Genomic DNA, 20131 nt, shown 5'->3' on the forward strand with positions numbered 1-20131 from the left:
AGCTTTCTTCAAAGTGGTCAAAGTGGAGGTCCTGCTGTAGTGACACGTGTCTAAAAAACAGCTTGCAGTGATTTGACCTTCCACATTTCTATAATAACATCTACACTATTTGTTTGCACGCAATAACATTTTACCGATAGTGTTAGGAGGATATTTCTATATGGTCGATCTGATTGAGTCTTGTGTCGGACACGGAGCTCGCCGTGCCATTCCACTTATCTGTTCAACTCCGGTGAAATTTAATTGGACACGGTGGCATCACCTCACCCCAAATGTTAGCTCTCCTTTTTGCGAAGGTAATAATCCTTCCTCAGGTTCATATACAAAAACTTTGTTACGACTTTTAGTTCCTGTATTTAGCCAAGTTTGCTGTCTTTTTGGTGCTGTGCACCAGAACAGACCTCACAAACTTTGGTTAAGCCTTTTTGAGGTGAAACAAGTCGCAAATTACCCGGTAGATCTTTGTTTTGTTTACTTTAATGAGAGGCTGTATTCCTTTCTTAAGAATCTTTAATTAAAGGGACCTTATTATGCAAAACAGACCTTTCTTACCTACTGGTAACTGCATATGTGTATTCGGGATATGCATAATGCACAAAAATTTGGAATTAAACCGTGGAGGCATTGGGGAGCTATTTATAAAACAATCTTGCCATCCTTCATCCTTCCTCCCAAAGGTCCATTTGGAATTTTTTTCTGATTTGTGACATTTTCTGACCTGTGATGTCAGTGGATTATCCATAAATGGTACAAAATTTACCCAAAAATCCTTGCTTAAGTTAACCATTTTTAATTTATGAAGGACCGATGGTAACATATCATGTCAACAAAGAAACACAATAGAGGAAAGTGCTCTGTTCTTGGTTGCTTTAAACAGCACAAGTCACTTCACAAACTTTCAGCCTCGACTGAAATAAAATGTGCCTTACTTTAAATTTTTATGATACTGTGAAAAAGTAACTTGGAGTGCGTGCAAAGAAGAGTTCTGCTTTACCCACAAAAATTGGATTTTCCTAAAAACTACTTTCAATAGTGTGCTCTGTGCCTACTATTTATGGCAACAGAGACAATGAAACAATAAATAATAACAGTAGGTCAGAAATGTGTAAATGATACGTTCGCAATGTTAGCTCAATTTGTTGTGTGGCTAGCTTAGCCTTCTACTGTAAGACAAAAGCGTCACCATCCTCCGGCAAAATAAAGACAGATATTCCTAAAAACTACTTTTAATTGGGTCAGTGTCTAATGTGTTTGGCAATGGACCAAGTTAGTGTAATAATCTGTTTTTTATGTTTGCGATGTATAGCCATCTTGAGCCTTTATTGTTTAAAAGTTGTCAAAGCAACAGTGCGGTAAAATAAGAGAAAATCATAATAATTGAATACATCTGTGTTTTTAAAGCACCACAACACAAAGTGCTTTATAGACTTAAAAACAATACCCTGATGACTCACATTCCCCAACATCACACACAGACACGCACTAATTAAAGCATGACTGAGTACAGATGAGCTAGGTGAAGAAACACTATCCCAGAAGCCATCTGCAATCAGGAGGTCACCAGACCACGGCCACTGGGGACACTGACACAAAGCGCCTCCCACAGCCATGGCTGATAACCCCTGATGCAGAGGGCTCCTTCTGAAACGCTGGGAAGTAAAACTAATAAAGCATATGAAATAGTAAGAACCATGAGTTGTTTTATGGCCAATATACACATGTACTGTATACATCCAGGATTTAGCATTGGATAAATAAAGACTGTAGATTTTTAACCACAGCCAGCATATCAAAACAGATTTGCAGCCTGGCTTCTTTCATTTCTGTCCGCCGTGTCGTCTCCTTCGTGAGCCGACAACAAACCACAGTGAGCCGCTGGTCTTGCTATATCATATGAGATGTTGTGTTGTGGTGAAAGTCAAGTAAAAAATAGATGGCTGGTGGCAATCAGCGGTGTACGCATTGCATACACTCTTTGCAGAAAAAAAAAACTACTAAACATGGCTGCCAAGCCCAAAACCCCAGTCAGTGTGAGGTAGCATGGTAAGGAGCCCGACCAATTGTTTCATCTGACCACAGAACTTTCCTCCAGAAGGTCTTATCTTTGTCCATGTTATGTCAGATGAAAAGACAATTGAGCTGTTTGGCCACAACACCCAGCAATATGTTTGGAGGAGACAAGGGAGACCTTAATCCCAAGAACACCAAGCCTACCATTAAGCATGGTGGTGGTTACATTATGCTCTGTGCCTGTTTTGATGCCAATGGAACTGGTGCTTTACAAAGAGTAAATGGGACAATGAAAAAGTAGGATTAACTCCAAATTCTTCAGGACAACCTAAAATCATCAGCCCGGAGGTTGGGTCTTGGGCACAGTTGGGTGTTCCAACAGGACAATGACCCCGAACACACATCAAAAGTGGTTAAGGAATGGCTAAATCAGGCTAGAAAAAAGGGTTTGGAAAGGCCTTCCCATAATCCGGACATAAACATGTGAACAATGCTGAAGAAACAAGTCTATGTCAGAAAACCAACACATTTCGCTAAACTGCACCAATTTTGTCAAGAGGAGTGGATAAAAATTCAACCGGAAGCTTACCAGAAGCTTGTTGATGGCTACCAAAAGCACCTTATTGCAGGGAAACTTGCCAAGGGACATGTGACCCAATATTAACACTACTGTATGTATTAGAGATGCGCGGATAGGCAATTATATCATCCGCAACCGCATCACCAAAGTCGTCATCCACCCGCCGTGCACCCGAACCAACATTTTATTAGAACCGCAACCGCCCGCCACCCGCCCGTTGAAAAACATCAGAGGTCGGCCACATTTACCATTCAAAGAGCTATTTAATCCCGTTTCACAGAGTAAAGAAGACAATGGGAGCTGCTAAAGTTCTCGCCATTATCCATTGGTGTTCATCCTGATGACAAGAATAGGGGCGTGCTATGAAGCCATTGCCTTTGACGCCTTTAACAACATGTACGAACCGTTTGCCAGTCCAGCAACATGTTGTATGCAGCTTCCACAATCATACGTACAAGATTGAAAGGCATACTGGGTGATACAGAGTACACTGATGGTTGTGCTATAAACAATTTTAACACTCTTACTAATATGCGCCACGCTGTGAAGCCACACACAACAAGAATGACAAACACATTTCGGGAGAACATCCTCACAGTAACACAACATAAACGCAACACAACAAATACCCAGAATCCTTTGCATCCGTGACAGTACCTGAATATATTTTACACCCTCGCGGCCCCCAACCCCGCCCACCTTACCGGGATTTGCTGCTAGCAGGGTGTTTAAAATAGTCAGGAAGTGTCATGTATGCAAAGGATTCTGGGTATTTGTTGTGTTGCGTTTATGTTGTGTTACTGGGAGGATGTTCTCCCGAAATGTGTTTGTCATTCTTGTTTGGTGTGGCTTCACAGCGTGGCGCATATTACTAAGAGTGTTAAAATTGTTTATATCACATCCATTGGTGTACTCTGTGTCACCCAGTATGCCTTGCAGTCGTGTGCGTGTGTCAGTGGAAGCCACACACAACATGTTGCTCGACTGACAAGCAGATCGTACATGTTGTAGAAGGCGACAAAGCCAATTGCTTCATAGCACGCCCTAATACTTATTAACTGGGTGACTGCCAGCAGTCATTCCGGAGAATGTTTGCGTCTCCCATTGTCTTCTTAGCTTTGTGACACGGGTCCTAAATGGCTCTTTGAATGGTAGAGGATACCTATCCCTGAACCATGTATATCAAATATTTCCGAATGGTTCAACCGCTACCCGCCCGAATCTAATTAAAATCTATTTTTTCGTCATGTCACCCGCCAGACCCCGCGGATAAACTCCGCCGATGAGACTGCAAACCGCACATCTCTAGTATGTATACTTTTGACCCTACAGATTTGCTCACATTTTCAGTAGACCCATAATAAATTCATAAGAGAACCAAACTTCATGAATGTTTTTTGTGAGCAACAAGTATGTGCTCCAATCACTCTGTCACAAAAAAATAAGAGTTGTACAAATTATTGGAAACTCAAGACAGCCATGACATTATGTTCTTTACAAGTGTATGTAAACTTTTGATCATGACTATATATATATTTGTATACATATATATATATATATATATATATGTATATATATATATATATATATATATATGTATATATATATATATATATACATATATATATATATATATATATACATATATATATATATATATATGTATACAAATATATATATATATATATATATATATATATGTATACAAATATATATATATATATCTACACACACGTGTGTGAGTATATATACATACATAAGTATGTATATATATACACACGGATAAAAATGTGTATATAAACACATAAATATGTGTATATATGTATATATATATATATACGGTATATACACGGTTTCTTTTAGTTTTTAAAACACCATATATTTGACTGATTGTCAACGGTTGGCAAAATCTGACAAATCAGATGTGATTATACAAATCCTTAGTCAAAGACAGCCCAAGTGTTGTCAATTATGATAATCAAACACTGTGCACACCAAAACAGATCACAAAAGCCCTAATTCAACCAAGCAGTAAGTTCAGTTGGGTACTGTATATTATTTTTGGCATTTTTATTGTCCCATTGTCCAGGTCCCAGAATATGGGCTCAGTTCTTTAATAGTATGGTATGCTAAACACATAGATGCCATTTGATTGGTTGAGAAATATTTGCTACTCCCCCAGTAACAATGGAATGCATGAGTGAAATGGACTAAAAAACACCCAAAAGTTCCATGGTGTACAATGAAAGGTACAGTAAGGGATTTTCCCCATTTGTATTGCTTATTTACAGATAATGTCTGCAGTATGCACGAAACATTGTACCGTGTTCTATGCCTGTGTTCGATGTATGTCTGTGTACGATGCAACATGATTTTTACTGCCAAAACATAAAATCCTGACAAGGATTGACCAAGCTAAACAGCACAATGTACCAGAAGTCAAACAATCACTAAGAGCAGTAGATACTCCACTTTAGGTTTTGAGTTCAAACCTCGGCCGAGTCATACCAAAGACTATAAAAATGGGACCTATTGCCTCCCTGCTTGGCACTCAGCATCAAGGGTTGGAATTGGGGGTTAAATCACCAAAATGATTCCCAAGCGAGGCAACCGCTGCTGCTCACTGCTCCCCTCACCTTCCAGGGGGTGGAACAATGGGATGGGTCGAATGCAGAGAGCAATTTCACCACACCTAGTGTGTGTGTGACTATCAGTGGTACTTTAACTTGTTAACTTTAACTTCACTCCTGTAGTAAATGTACTGGTATCATCCATTAACAAATAAACAAAGGGTATACCAAAACCACATCCTTTTCATTCTAGCTTGGTGTCGAAGCGTATGTACACTATATGAATGTGCAGCTGTTTCATAGCCAACATAAAGCATGTGTCCTCTTGAACCCTCTCTCTCTACACTCTGGATTACATTTCCTTTGAGTGAAAGTGCTGTGCACGGTCTAAACATTTTTTTCTACTGATGCTGAGGCGCTCACTCTCACACCGTGGCACTCCGTATCCATCAGCTACGCAGCCAAGCACTCTTGGCATTTGCTTATTATCAGTGTATTCTTAATCATAGCAGAGACAGTGCCAGTGGAGAAGAGTGAACCGGGAGAGACGCGTCAAAGCATCTCCAACCGTAAAGGACCCGACAGCAAGCGTGATGGGCAAATTAGTCAGAGGCGCTGCCTGAACGGATGTGGTGAGGGCACAGGGAGAGAGATTGGCCACGTCTGTGTGTGTGAGTGTACTGTATCCGTGTGTGTGTGTGTGTATATGTGTGTGTAAGTGTGTGCAAATCAGCACAGCACAGAGACAGGGGGGAACCTTCTGTAGTTGACTTGGCCAGATCACAAGCCACTAACTGATGTAGAAATAAATGAAGGAAAGGCTGCTCCAATAGATACGATTCTGACTGAGATTTAAGGAGTGGAACTGATTGTGCATGTCTGATTCGTGCGCTTCAGAGTCCTTACCCGGCGGGGTTTGGCTTTCAAAGCCAAGTAACTTGCGCTGAGAAACACTCCATTAACAAAGTTCAGCTCTCCACACCCCCAATGCTGAATACTTCTCCAAGGCAGCAGAGCTCCTTTCCTATTAATGACGCCCTAATGTGTGTGATCGTACACAAGAGACTTGACTGTCTTGAGGGGACTTCAGGGTGTCGAGGTTGAAGGATAATGCTGCTTTTATACACTAAGTCTATTTTTGTTTGTTGCTTTGGCAATCATTCTAATTGTGAGTAATAACACTGTTGACTAAAAAGATGGATGGATGGATTTCTAGATGTATGGATGTATAGATTGTTGCTTAATGTGTCATGTAGTGGAGAATGAGAGCAGCAAGCAGCTGCCTTGTATGGACTTCCCAGATTAAAGTCATGGGACTGGCCAGAGGCAGGACCATTAACTCTCTTGAAGGGCTCAAACCCAGTGACTTCTCAGAGGCAGAAAAAAAGGTGGATGGATGGAGGCAAGTAGGCATCCAGGAAGAGGATTGCTAGGAGCAATTAGGAGCATAGTGGGAAAAGGAAGATGTGATTTTATAGACCAAAAAGTGAGACTCGTGATTTCTTTGAAAGAGTGAGTTCTTAATCTCTGCAGAGGAGTTACTGTACTGAGGATGATTGTGGTAATGGAGGTCAGTCATGACAGAGAAGCCCGAATAGATTATTTCTACTATAGCCATTGCCCGAACCCTTCTTTTAAATCCTGCTTTTATTCCTGTGGTGGCCGTTAGCAGTTTAATGTGTTACAATTTCATCACTTTTTCAAACTATTTTCTATTAGACCGTCAATCCAAAATGCCAAAACATATTTCAGGGTCAAACTTTCACCATTAAGGAAGAGTACCTTTCACATTTGAATCGATGTGGTATTCCCCGTACCCATTTTTTGTATTTCTGTGTGTTTTCATGTGTTAATTAATGTTAAATGTATTTAATAATTAAAAAAAAAAAAAAATTTCAACAGTAAGCTGCTAATGATAACTGTGCTGTCCAGTTGGTGTATAAATCTGAGTCTCATTTGCAAGTATTATATAGTAGACTTTGCATGCAGTTGCGATTACAATACAAAAGTGTATAGACTATGGTGTGTTCCTAAGTCAGGGAGTAGCCTTTCCCATCAAGATGAATGTAGTCTTTTGTTTTTACACACCAGCTGCTTGAATGTAACGTACATCTTAGTTATAGTTTTAATTACAAAATCTGCAAGTGTTGTAATCGCCATGTAAAATTGCTAATCAGTAGCATGTATATGACAAACTTAGGGCATTTTGAAAAGTGTAGCCTTACTGTACGTTACTGTTTTCTCTCAGGCATACATGTTTGGTTGGCAAGGAAATCTTAAACTGAGTCCATTTGGAGTGCCGCTTAAAGGGGTCCTATTATGCAAAACCAATGTTTCTTATCTGTTGGTACTTGTGGTTGGAGTGTGCGCCCGGAGATCGGTAGGTCATAAGTTCAAGCCCAGGCCGAGTCATACCAAAGACTATAAAAATGGGACCCATTACCTCTCTGCTTGACACTCAGCATCAAGGCTTGGAATTGGGGGTTAAATCACCAAAAATTATTCCTGGGCGCGGCCACCGCTGCTGCTCACTGCTCCCCTCACCTCCCAGGGAGTGATCAAGGGTGATGGGTCAAAGGCAGAGAACAATTTCACCACACCTAGTATGTGTGTGACAATCATGGGTACTTTTTTGGTTTTGTTTTTGTGTATTTGGGTTCGGCATAAGTCCTGAAAATTTTAAATCGAACAATTTTTACAAACCAAACCAAACTACTTATAAAACAATCTTGCCTTCCTACATATTTGCTTCAAACGAGCCGTTTGGAATTTGAGTAGCTAGTGACGTATTTGTCCCTAATTACGTCAGCGGATATCTCCATATATGGTAAAGGTTTACCCAGAGAGATTTGTGTGAGTCTTCCATTGTAGTCCAACATTGTAGTCAGTAAGTTTCTAATTTATCTCCAGCCTCTTGTTGTGGGGCAGACTGGTTCATACATGCAAGTAAACCTGCCGCTGTTGCCATTTCTGATAAGAAGTAGTGTATAGTTCAAACGTATATCTGTCAGTGGACTTGATGTAGACGTGCTAAAAACTATAAAATGGCTGTCGGAGTTGAGGGATGTAAATAAGCCAACAAAATCGCCCGTTAGGAAGGGACGGTCAAAAAGTGGTTTGAAGATGGTCTGTAAAACAACATCTATGCAAGATTTGGACCAAAGAACCACCACAGACTGGTTTGTACATGCACATGCATTGTCGTTGCTGACATTTCTAAAAAAAAAAAAAAAAAAAAAAAGTACTGTATAGTTTTGTCAGTAGACCATGTTATGTGGACCACAAGAAGGTGTTTTAGATGTGCAAACGCCGTTTCCATATGAGTTGGGAAATTGTGTTGGATGTAAATATAAACGGAATACATCCATCCATCCATCCATTTTCTACCGCTTATTCCCTGTTGGGGTCGCGGGGGGCGCTGGCGCCTTTCTCAGCTACAATCGGGCGGAAGGCGGGGTACACCCTGGACAAGTCGCCACCTCATCGCAGGGCCAACACAGATAGACAGAAAACATTCACACTCACATTCACACACTAGGGCCAATTTAGTGTTGCCAATCAACCTATCCCCAGGTGCATGTCTTTGGAAGTGGGAGGAAGCCGGAGTACCCGGAGGGAACCCACGCATTCACGGGGAGGACATGCAAACTCCACACAGAAAGATCCCGAGCCCGGGATTGAACGTATGACTACTCAGGACCTTTGTATTGTGAGGCAGACGCACTAACCCTTCTGCCACCGTGAACCCCATAATTCAGGTCACGATATGTAAATAAAGTATTGTTGGCGGGTTATGAATTATTTCAAGTATTTGGAGGCGGAATAGAGAGCCCCCATTGACTCAATTGTTGGCAAACTTTTTATTTATTTACAACTTAGAATGCCATGATTTGCAAATCATTTTCAACCAATATTCAGTTAAATATGCTACAAAGACAACATATTTGATGTTAAAACTGATATACATTTTTTATTTTTTTGCAAATAATCATTAACTTTAGAATTTGATGCCAGCAACATGTGACAAAGAAGTTGGGAAAGGTGGCAACAAATACTGATAAAGTTGAGGAATGCTCATCAAACACTTATATGGAACATCCCACATGTGTGCAGGCTAATTGGGAACAGGTGGGTGCCATGATTGGGTATAAAAATAGCTTCCATGAAATGCTTAGTAATTCACAAACAAGGATGGGGTGAGGGTCACCATTTTGTAAGCAAATTGTCGAACAGTTTCTGAATAACATTTCTCAACGAGCTATTGCAAAAAATTTAGGGATTCTACCATCTACGAACCGTAAAATCATCAAAAATTTAAGAGAATCTTGAGAAATCACTGCACGTAAGCGATGATATTACGGACTTTTGATCCCTCAGGCGGTACTGCATCAAAAACCGACATCAGTGTGTAAAGGATATCACCACATGGGCTCAGGAACACTTCATAAAACCACTGTCAGTAACTACAGTTGGTCGCTACATCTGTAAGTGCAAGTTAAAACTCTACTATGCAAAGCCAAACCCATTTATCAACAATATCCTGAAACGCCGCCGGCTTGGCTGGGCCCGGGCTCACCTAAGATGGACTGATGCAATATGGAAAAGTGTTCTGTGGTCTGACGAGTCCACATTTCAAATTAAATTTGGAAACAGAGGACGTAGTGTCCTACAGAACAAAGAGGAAAATAACCATCCGGATTGTTATAGGCGCAAAGTTCAAAAGCCATCATCTGTGATGGAATGGGGGTGTATTAGTGCTCAAGGCATGGGTAACTTACACATCTGTGAAGGCACCATTAATGCTGAAAGGTTCATACAGGTTTTGGAGCAACATATGTTGTCATCCAAGCAATGTTATCATGGACGCCCCTGCTTATTTCAGCAAGACAAGTGTTACAACAGCGTGGCTTCGTAAATAAAGAGTGCAGGTACTTTCCTGGCGCGCCTGCAGTCCAGGAAAATACAACAGCGGAGACCCCAGACTGTTGAACACAAAACATGAATGGGAAAGAATTCCACTTTCAAACTTCAACAATTAGTTTCCCTCAGTTCCCAAACGTTTATTGAGTGTTGTTAAAAGAAAATGTGATGTAACACAGTGGTGAACATGTCCTTTCCCAACTACTTTGGCACGTGTTGCAGCCATGAAATTCTAAGTTAATTATTATTTGCAAAAAAAAAAAAAAGTTTATGAGTTTGAACATCAAATATTTTGTCTTTGTAGTGCATTCAATTGAATATGGGTTGAAAAGGATGTGCAAATCATTGTATTCCGTTTATATTTACATCTAACACAATTTCCCAGCTCATGTGGAAACGGGGTTGGTAGAAAAACAAATCATAATAAGATCCCTTCTGGTGCTTGTTTACCCCCCAAGTGTTAGTTAGAGTCTGAGTCTGCAACCAGACGTGATGTCACATGCAACAAAAGTATCCAAATGTGGTCCTGTTTAATTGTACGTGAATCAATACCAGGTAATAACCAAAGAGATACCCGGTAATACACTGAGACAAAGTTCACAGGACAAAGCATAGTTTTAATCTGTTTTTTGGTCGCAAATAAAAAAAAGTGGGTTTTAAATAGAGGTTTTACTGTATTTATTACTACATTTTATGTATTTCACGTGTGCCAACTTACACTCTCATCGAAGGGGTAGGAACCGGATTCATTTGTAAACCAAGCAATTTTAGCATTCCTCTTCACTGTCAAGTGTAAAAATAAGTTATTGTCAGGTTCAAACATCGATAACATCAATTAAACAAGACAAGAAGCAAGGAAGTAAACAGAGACAGAATTCAATTTTGCTCAATTTGAGAAGATGAGTGTCGACCTGTAACCTCTTACAGTGTCACCCACGCTCTGGCGACAGATTGTATGTCACCTGTTTTTATTTGGGCTTTCCCTGTTTACATAACAACAGCTGTTTCTAAAAAAATACGGGGTATTTATACAGCCATTGTTTTCGGTTTATTTGTAAAGCTTCTTTTATCAGCTACAGTCAATAACAACATCAACAAAACTCACCTTTGTGATTTTGTTGACTTTATCGTTGGGAATGCATCTGCTTTGAGTGTCGCAGGATATCCAGACATTTTTGCCATCTCTGTGCCATCTCTGTTGTAGCATCGCCGGTAAAAACCAAACAGGGGACTTTTGCATCTCTTGACACTGGAGCAACTTAAATCCGTCGATTGCTAAGTGTTCGTTTGGCATTAAATGTGGATGGAGGGAAAGGCTAGATGTACAGTAAATATAGCTACAAATGAGGCATAATGATGCAATATGCACACACAGCTAGCCTAAATAGCATGTTAGCATCGATTAGCATGCTGTGCTAATCGATGCACATTCTACGTAAATCAACTTGAATCCGTCCCTGGTCGTGTTGTTACACCCTCTGACAACACACCGACGAGGCATGATGTCTCCAAGGTATCGGAAAACAGTCGAAACAACGGAAAATAACAGAGCTGATTTGACTCGATGCGTCTGATGTTTAGGGAAAAATGGCGTTGAGTACCGATGTGACGTCACGTTCTGACGTCGTAGCTCAGAGAGGCATAAACAGAAAGGCGTTTAATTCGCCAAAATTCACACATTTAGAGTTCGGAAATCGGTTAAAAAAATATATGGTCTTTTTTCTGCAACATCAAGGTATATATTGACACTTAAATAGGTCTGGTGATAATGTTCCCCTTTAAACCAACTTCTCGTCACTTCATGTTGTCTACAGATTCATCTTGAGCAAATCTATAAAGTGGTCTGGTATAGTTCCCCAACATTCATTGTGTCCTGTTTCTATATGGCCATGTTACCAGACAACAAGTGACACTGAAGTCTAACTCCAGCCATTCGCTTGTCCTGTTAAGGGTCACGTCGGAGCTGTAACCTATCCTAGCTGACTTTGAGTACAGGTCAACCACAGGGCACCTATGGACAAACAACCATTCACACTCAAATCCTCGACTACTGTAACGTATTATTTTCGGGTCTCCCCATGTCTAGCATTAAAAGATTACAGTTGGTACAAAATGTGGCTGCTAGACTTTTGACAAGAACAAGAAAGTTTGATCACATTACGCCTATACTGGCTCACTTGCACTGGCTTCCTGTGCACTTAAGATGTGACTTCAAGGTTTTACTACTTACGTATAAAATACTACACGGTCTAGCTCCATCCTATCTTGCCGATTGTATTGTACCATATGTCCCGGCAAGAAATCTGCGTTCAAAGGACTCCGGCTTATTAGTGATTCCCAGAGCCCAAAAAAAGTATGCGGGCTATAGAGTGTTTTCCGTTCGGGCTCCAGTACTCTGGAATGCCCTCCCGGTAACAGTTCGAGATGCCACCTCAGTAGAAACATTTAAGTCTCATCTTAAAACTCATTTGTATATTCTAGCCTTCAAATAGACTCCCTTTTTGGACCAGTTGATCTGCCGTTTCTTTTTATTTTTCTCCTATGTCCCACTCTCCCTTGTGGAGGGGGTCTGGTCCGATGTCCATGGATGAAGTTCTGGCTGTCCAGAGTCGGGACCCAGGATGAACCGCTCGCCTGTGTATCGGCTGGGAACATCTCTGCGCTGCTGATCCGCCTCCTCTTGGGATGGTTTCCTGCTGGCTCCGCTGTGGACGGGACTCTCGCTGCTGTGTTGGATCCGCTTTGGACTGGACTCTCGCGGCTGTGTTGGATCCACTATGGACTGAACTTTTCACAGTATCATGTTAGACACGCTCGACATCCATTGCTTTCGGTCCCCTGGGGGGGGGGGGGTTGGCCACATATGTGGTCCTTTCCAAGGTTCTCATAGTCCTCATTGTCACCGACGTCCCACTGGGTGTGACTTTTCCTTGCCCTTATGTGGGCCTACCGAGGATGTCGTAGTGGTTTGTGTTGTGGCTTGTGCAGCCCTTTGAGACACTAGTGATTTATCCATCCATCCATCCATTTTCTACCGCTTATTCCCTTACGGGGTCGCGGGGGGTGCTGGTGCCTATCTCAACTACAATCGGGCGGAAGGCGGGGTACACCCTGGACAAGTCGCCACCTCATCGCAGGGCCAACACAGATAGACAGACAACATTCACACTCACATTCACACACTAGGGCCAATTTAGTGTTGCCAATCAACCTATCCCCAGGTGCATGTCTTTAGAAGTGGGAGGAAGCCGGAGTACCCGGAGGGAACCCACGCATTCACGGGGAGAACATGCAAGCTCCACACAGAAAGATCCCGAGCCTGGGATTGAACCCAGGACTGCAGGACCTTCGTATTGTGAGGCAGACGCACTAACCCCTCTGCCACCGTGAAGCCCTACTAGTGATTTAGGGCTATATAAATGAAAAAAAAAAAAAAAATTCACACCAGTAACACAAATGCAGTACTGTACTATTTCTCTATTTGGCTTTCTTTTCGTTTGATGTCTTGGCTGTTGATGGTTCCAGTTCCATTATGTTTTGTGCTACATTTTTTTCCTGAAATTGTTGGTCAGATTCTGAAAGGTTCGACCTCATGCTCCACTCTCTTTCGTCTTTGCATTCTTATAAGTGGCACATGCTACAGGTGAGTGTGGATAATTGAGCAAGTGTGCAGGCGTGGAGCTCAGAGATAAGTGAGAGTCAGAAATAGAGTATGAGGGCCCTTTATTTGACACAGTACGAGAGGAAAGCAAGAAGTGAGGACGTCTCAGAGAAGGAGAGATAGACACCGACGACGAGTGAGGGAGTCCGAGACCGAGGACGGGCAAAGATATGGTTGGCAGGCGGCAATTACTGCGACTTAGACTGCATGTGAACACAGCCAAGTGTGAGTGTGACAGTATGCGAGGAGGGAGGGAGGCAGGATTGAGATCTCTGCCTGGCTGGGCCCCTGCTGACTCTCATACAGGCAGATCACAGGCTCATCATGTCAGCTCTGTTTGTGGAAATCCTCGCTCATCAAATGACAAATTTGTTACACGTTTACCTTAATCAGATCTGGGAGGAGAGGCGCAGGAAATGTGTGTGTACGTGTGTGTGCGGCTCTCTCCGTCGCCTCCGCCGTCAAGGGGCCAATTACTTGCTCCTCAGAGAGCAACTCTGCCATCTCGGGCCTTTTCATCCAGCCACCCTCCTCCTCTTCTTGTTCTTCTTCTCCTGTGCAGCAGCAACATCTGTGTGTGAATATGCAATGAGTGTGTCAAAGCAAACACACACCAACGTCCAGCTAAAGCTAATATTTGTTAACATCAAACCTGTCTGTTGTGCCTCTAGTGTAGGTGCAGGGTGTCCGTCCCCCCCGGCCTCCTCCTGCTGGAAGATTAGCAGCCTTGTTACTGACACCATGGTTTTGTATCGTCCTCCTTCTCCTCCCTCCTCGGCCATATCCCTGTTATCATCCAGCCCTCCGCCCCTTTCTGCCAACTTGTTCTGCTCCCACACTGGCCCTAATTGAAGCAATATCAGCTTTCTGCAGCCTAACCGAGTAAGCATTAATATTGACCATCTTTTTGATGTCAGATTAGTACGTTTAACCTGTCTGGAATATTAATATTATAAGCACTCTACGATCGCTCATTGGCTTAGCTAAGGTGAATCTAAATACTAATGAAACTACGTGACGAAATGTCAGCATAGTTGGGTGATTGCTAAAGGAAGAATACGCTTCTTTAATATGTAATTTTTTTTAATACTCATTGTGGTAGAGTTATGCAAAATTACAACATGGTAGCTTGAAGGTTCTGAATATAGCTCTGAATATTTGTATTAGAAAATAGTACCCTATAAAGAAACTGAGAAAATGGTCTATATGTTGTATCCTGTTCATCTGCTGTCATTAGGTGATTACGAAACGTCTTCTAAGACAAACCAAACAGTTGAGTTGTGGTCGATTAAATGCTCTGAGATGACAATGACTTGAATGAATGACAATTTTCAGAGACTCCTGTTTTGTCTTGTTTAGACCACCGATTTACGGCAGAAGATAGTACTATTGTGAGCACCTGTTTTCAATTATAATTTCTTCCACTATTTATACCTGACGATCACGCCAGGTGATCGCAGGTGCGTACTGACCAGACCCAGTCTGAGATCCTTCACGCTTGCTGTTCAAGTATTTCTTCCCTCATTTCTCTGCTCGCCAAAGCTGAGACAATTACCGTAGTACCACCTGCTTGCTGGTTGCCCTATCCCAAGTTATTGTTTTGTTTCCATTTTTCCTATATCTTTTCTCACGTTGCTGCAAGTTCCTTTTTTCTGCTTACGGCGTGGCGAAGTTGGTAGAGTGGCTGTGCCAGTAATCTGAGGGCTACTGGTTCAATCCCCACCTTCTACCATCCTAGTCACGTCCATTGTGTCCTTGGGCAAGACACTTCACCCTTGCTCCTGATGAGTTCTGGTGAGCGCCTTGCATGGCAGCTCCTGCCATCAGTGTGTGAATGTGTGTGTGAATGGGTGAATGTGGAAATACTGTCAAAGCGCTTTGGGCTGCTTAAAAAAAAAGGGTAGAAAAGCGCTATACAAGTAAAACCCATTTACCATTTGCCATTTTAAGCAATAAAAGACTCTATACCACCTTAAGCCTGGATCTCCCTTTTTGCATCTTGGAACCTATTTTGAAAAAGTAAGGAAACACCCAGCATTGTAACTTGCAGCTAAAACCCACACACGGTATAGAATATGACCAGATAAAAATAAATTTTTAAAAAATCCCATTTTAGTCTTACATTTAACAACTTCTTCATTCACATTGCAGAAGCTACCAAGAATGACTTTGATCTAATTTGTACAAACCATACACTTACAGTATGTATATAAAGTGAGTGGTACCTCAACTTAAAGGGTTCATATTATGATTATTTCTTTCTACATTTAAAACTCTTCGTTGTGGTCTACATAACGTGTAATGGTGGTTCTTTAGTCAAAATGTTGCATAGATTATGTTTTACAGACCATCTTCAACATGCTCTCTGAACGTCATATAAGGATGCACCATTTTGTGGGCGGTTTTATTTACGTGCTTCCACTTCGTCGCCACAATTGGGTGAAATTCCAAACGGCTCAACTGGAGGAAATAGGAAAGAAGGCAATATTTTTTCATAAGTATTTCCCCCATACCTCCAAGGTTTGATTTCAAATGTTTGGGACTTATCCAGATCCCAAGTATACAAAAACATATACCAAGTGAAAACAGTTGCATCATGATGAATTATTTTGTACATTTAAAACATTTCGTTGTGGTCTACTGGCAGATGAATCTTCCTGATTGGCTATCGAAGACAGGTGAAACTCCTTATTGTCAACCAGGAGGAGGGTGAGGAGAGCAGTGCTCATGAGCAGTAGTACAAGCGAAAAGATGAACCAAAATAATAGCGCTGGACAGGAAACCTAACACAAGAGTGCATATATCGAAAGGATTTGTAGAAAGGATTTATACATATACCCTCCTGAGAACCATCCTTTACATCGGACATTTGTTGTCTTTATCTTTTGTTAGATTTGTATATTTGGGATAAAAAATGCCCCTAAAATTCTTGTACAAAAAGTATACAAAACATATATATAATTATTAGTATTATTTTTATTAAGTTGTTTTAAAAATGGGCTTCACGGTGGAAGAGGGGTTAGTGTGTCTGCCTCAGAATACGAAGGTCTTGCAGTCCTGAGTTCAAACCCAGGCTCGGGATCTTTCTGTGTGGAGTTTGCATGTTCTCCCCATGAATGCGTGGGTTCCCTCCGGGTACCCCGGCTTCTTCCACCTCTAAAGACATGCACCTGGGGATAGGTTGATTGGCAACACTAGATTGGCCCTAGTGTGTGAATGTGCGTGTGAATGTTGTCTGTCTATCTGTGTTGGCCCTGCGATGAGGTGGCGACTTGTCCATGGTGTACCCCACCTTTCGCCCGATTGTAGCTGAGATAGGCGCCAGCGCCCCCCGCGACCCCAAAGGGAATAAGCAGTAGAAAATGGATGGATGGAAGTTTTAAAAATATTTATTATTTTATGTTCTCGCTGAAAAAAATGTGGACATTATTGTAATCACCAATACTTGTCTTTGTTGATTGGCAGGTAGTAATTGTGTCCGATGTCCTCCTGACTAATGTTTAAACATATATGTTCAATATTAATGCAAGGGACAGTTGGGCCTATTATAAATGTTTTATATGATATTGCCTTTGTCTGTCAACCACAGTGGATTTGAAATGAAACAGTAAAGATGTGATTGAAATGTAGATATGAAGCTCCAATTTAAGACGTGTGACAGAAATAGGGTATTTGCCGTAGAAAAAGCAAAATATTGCTAAAACAAACGAGAAACAGAATTCATTCCAAGCCTCACATAGTGTATAAACAACCATGATCGCTTGCCACTTCGTATTAACAGTGGGAGTCTTATTTTCCTCTTCCTGACCTTTTGATTTGGCTATTGCATGGAGATTTGGGGAATAGACACTTCATGCATGAGGAGGAGAGGGAAGAGTGAGCTGCAGCTAACAGGAGTCGTCGTCTCCTCAGTGTCTCTGCTGACTGATGAAGATTAAAGAGACGCAGAGAGAAAGATTATAGAAGAGGAGAGATTGACTGTGAGGGAGAGAGAAAGGCTGACAGAGGGAGGGTGGGAGGAGGAAAGAAAGGAAGGTGGAACACTGAGCATCAGAGAGCGAGCATTTACATAATGTCCTCCACCACAGTAAGTCCCCAAGGCATCCATGCTGGATAACAGAGGTCCAATACTCTTAATTCAATCTCTTTATTTTTCTAATACTCTCCTAAATTAATAATGTGTTCTTATTCCGCCCTCAGACACCCCCTGTAGTCGTCCACAAACCACCCCGAGCGTGGCGCTGAGCTGCCTAAGTTTGTAAGTTTAACCCAAGAAATTGATGTGAGCGGGCCTTCAGGCAGACCTGCTAATGAAGGCATCGAGAAAGTTAAAAGATGGTCTTTCATAAAGTAATTTAAGAAAATCCTGTTAGCTGGATCAAGTACAAGAGTATCATTTCTCAAAACGGGAAAAAAGGGAAAAGCTTTGCGCCTCTGCTGTACTAATAACAAAATTAAGGAGGTAAAAAGATAAAGAGAGGCAATCAATTAGGGCGGGGATGGTATACAGTGGATGATGAGGATGATGATGATGATGAGGAGGAGGAGGATGATTGGGGTGATGCGGGAGGACTCACAACTTCAGGCGCAGCCTACACCAACAAGGGAGCATTTTTAGGGCCATGCAATGCAAAGACCCCATTGGAAAAGCTTATTAATAGGAATTTTTGGGTGCTTTAATTTGCATGAAAAATCACTAAAGTGTGCAAGTATGTCAGGCCCCATGACAAATGTGGCATTTCAAGGGTACAAAAACCTCCAAAACTCACTCAGTCGTGCCTCCCATTGATTAAACCAAGTTTCATGGGTCGTCACCAAATCTGGTTGAGACGTCTGTCATGACGAGACGCACTTGCTTGCAAACCAACAGGAAGTCATCACTTTTGCTCGGGAGTGGCCATTTACGGCCAAAAACAGAGGTCGTGTTTTGACTCAACCTGCAAGAACTTTTTCATGGTTTTGGAAAGCACACCACATCCAGTAAAAGACAAGGAATTATACTGCCTGACTTTGTTGGAATTTGAAGAAGAGAAATCACACATTTGTGTCATTGCCATTTCTTGTTTATGTGTCACAACTGATGAGTTAAATAAGCTTGGATAGACATTTTGCAAAATAATTGACATTCCAAACTATTTTAATTCTGAATAACTTAACATTTATCGTCATGAAAGGAATGGTCGTGCAAAGCCATTTATACTGTAAAGAATTTTAGGTTAAAATGAACTTGACTTTTAATGCTCTGTACTGAAAAACTTGGAAGGAATTTGAATTGCTATAATTAGCTATACATTCTCTAAAGTTTTTATTTTACATTCCTCGATTGTTCTGAGGGCTACATGATTCCTCAATTTCCATCCATCCATCCATTTTCTACTGCTTATTCCCTTTAGGGTCGTGGGGGGCGCTGGGGCCTATCTCAGCTACAATTGGGCGCAAGGCGGGGTACACCCTGGACAAGTTGCCACCTCATCGCGGGGCCAAAACAGACAGGGCCAATTTAGTGTTGCCAATCAACCTATCCCCAGGTGCATGTCTTTGGAGGTGGGAGGAAGCCGGAGTACCCGGAGGGAACCCACACATTCACGGGGAGAACATGCAAACTCCACACAGAAAGATCCATAGCCCAGGATTGAACCCTGAATACTCAGGACCTTCGTATTGTGAGGCAGACGCACTAGCCCCTCTGCCATCGTGAAGCATTGATGATTCCTCAATTTATTTTAAGTAAATCCAATTTATTTGGGATTACAGTGTGGACGCTTTGACCAAATGATCCCGAATCAAAATGATGGAAACAGATGTGCGATGAAAAATTATGAAGCATTTTAGCCTACGTCACAGAATGTGGGCGGGGCAACATTTAAAAGGCTGTCTTAGCATCAAATTTCCATTCACCCATCCATCTTCTTCCGCTTAGCCGAGGTGGGGTCGCAGGGGCAGCAGCCTAAGCAGGGAAGCCCAGACTTCCTTCTACCCAGCCACTTGGTCCAGCTCTTCCCGGGAGATCCCGAGGCGTTCCCAGGCCAGCCAGGAGACATAGTCTTCCCAACCTGTCCTGGTTCTTCCCCGTGGCCTCCTACCGGTTGGACGTGCACTAAACACCTCCCTAGGGAGGCGTTCGGGTGGAACCCTGACCAGATGCCCGAACCATGTCATCTGGCTCCTCTCGATGTGAAGGAGCAGCGGCTTTACTTTGAGCTCCCTCCAGATGGCAGAGCTTCTCACCCTATCTCTAAGGGAGAGCCCCGCCACCCGGCGGAGGAAATTCATTTCGGCTGCTTGTACCCTTGAGTATGTTCTTTCGGTCATAACCCAAAGCTCATGACCATAGGTGAGGATGGGAACGTAGATCGACCGGTAAATTGAGAGCTTTGCCTCACGGTGGCA

This window comes from Nerophis ophidion, linkage group LG03 (assembly GCF_033978795.1).
Source record: "Nerophis ophidion isolate RoL-2023_Sa linkage group LG03, RoL_Noph_v1.0, whole genome shotgun sequence".
NCBI classification, from domain to species: Eukaryota; Metazoa; Chordata; class Actinopteri; order Syngnathiformes; family Syngnathidae; genus Nerophis; species Nerophis ophidion.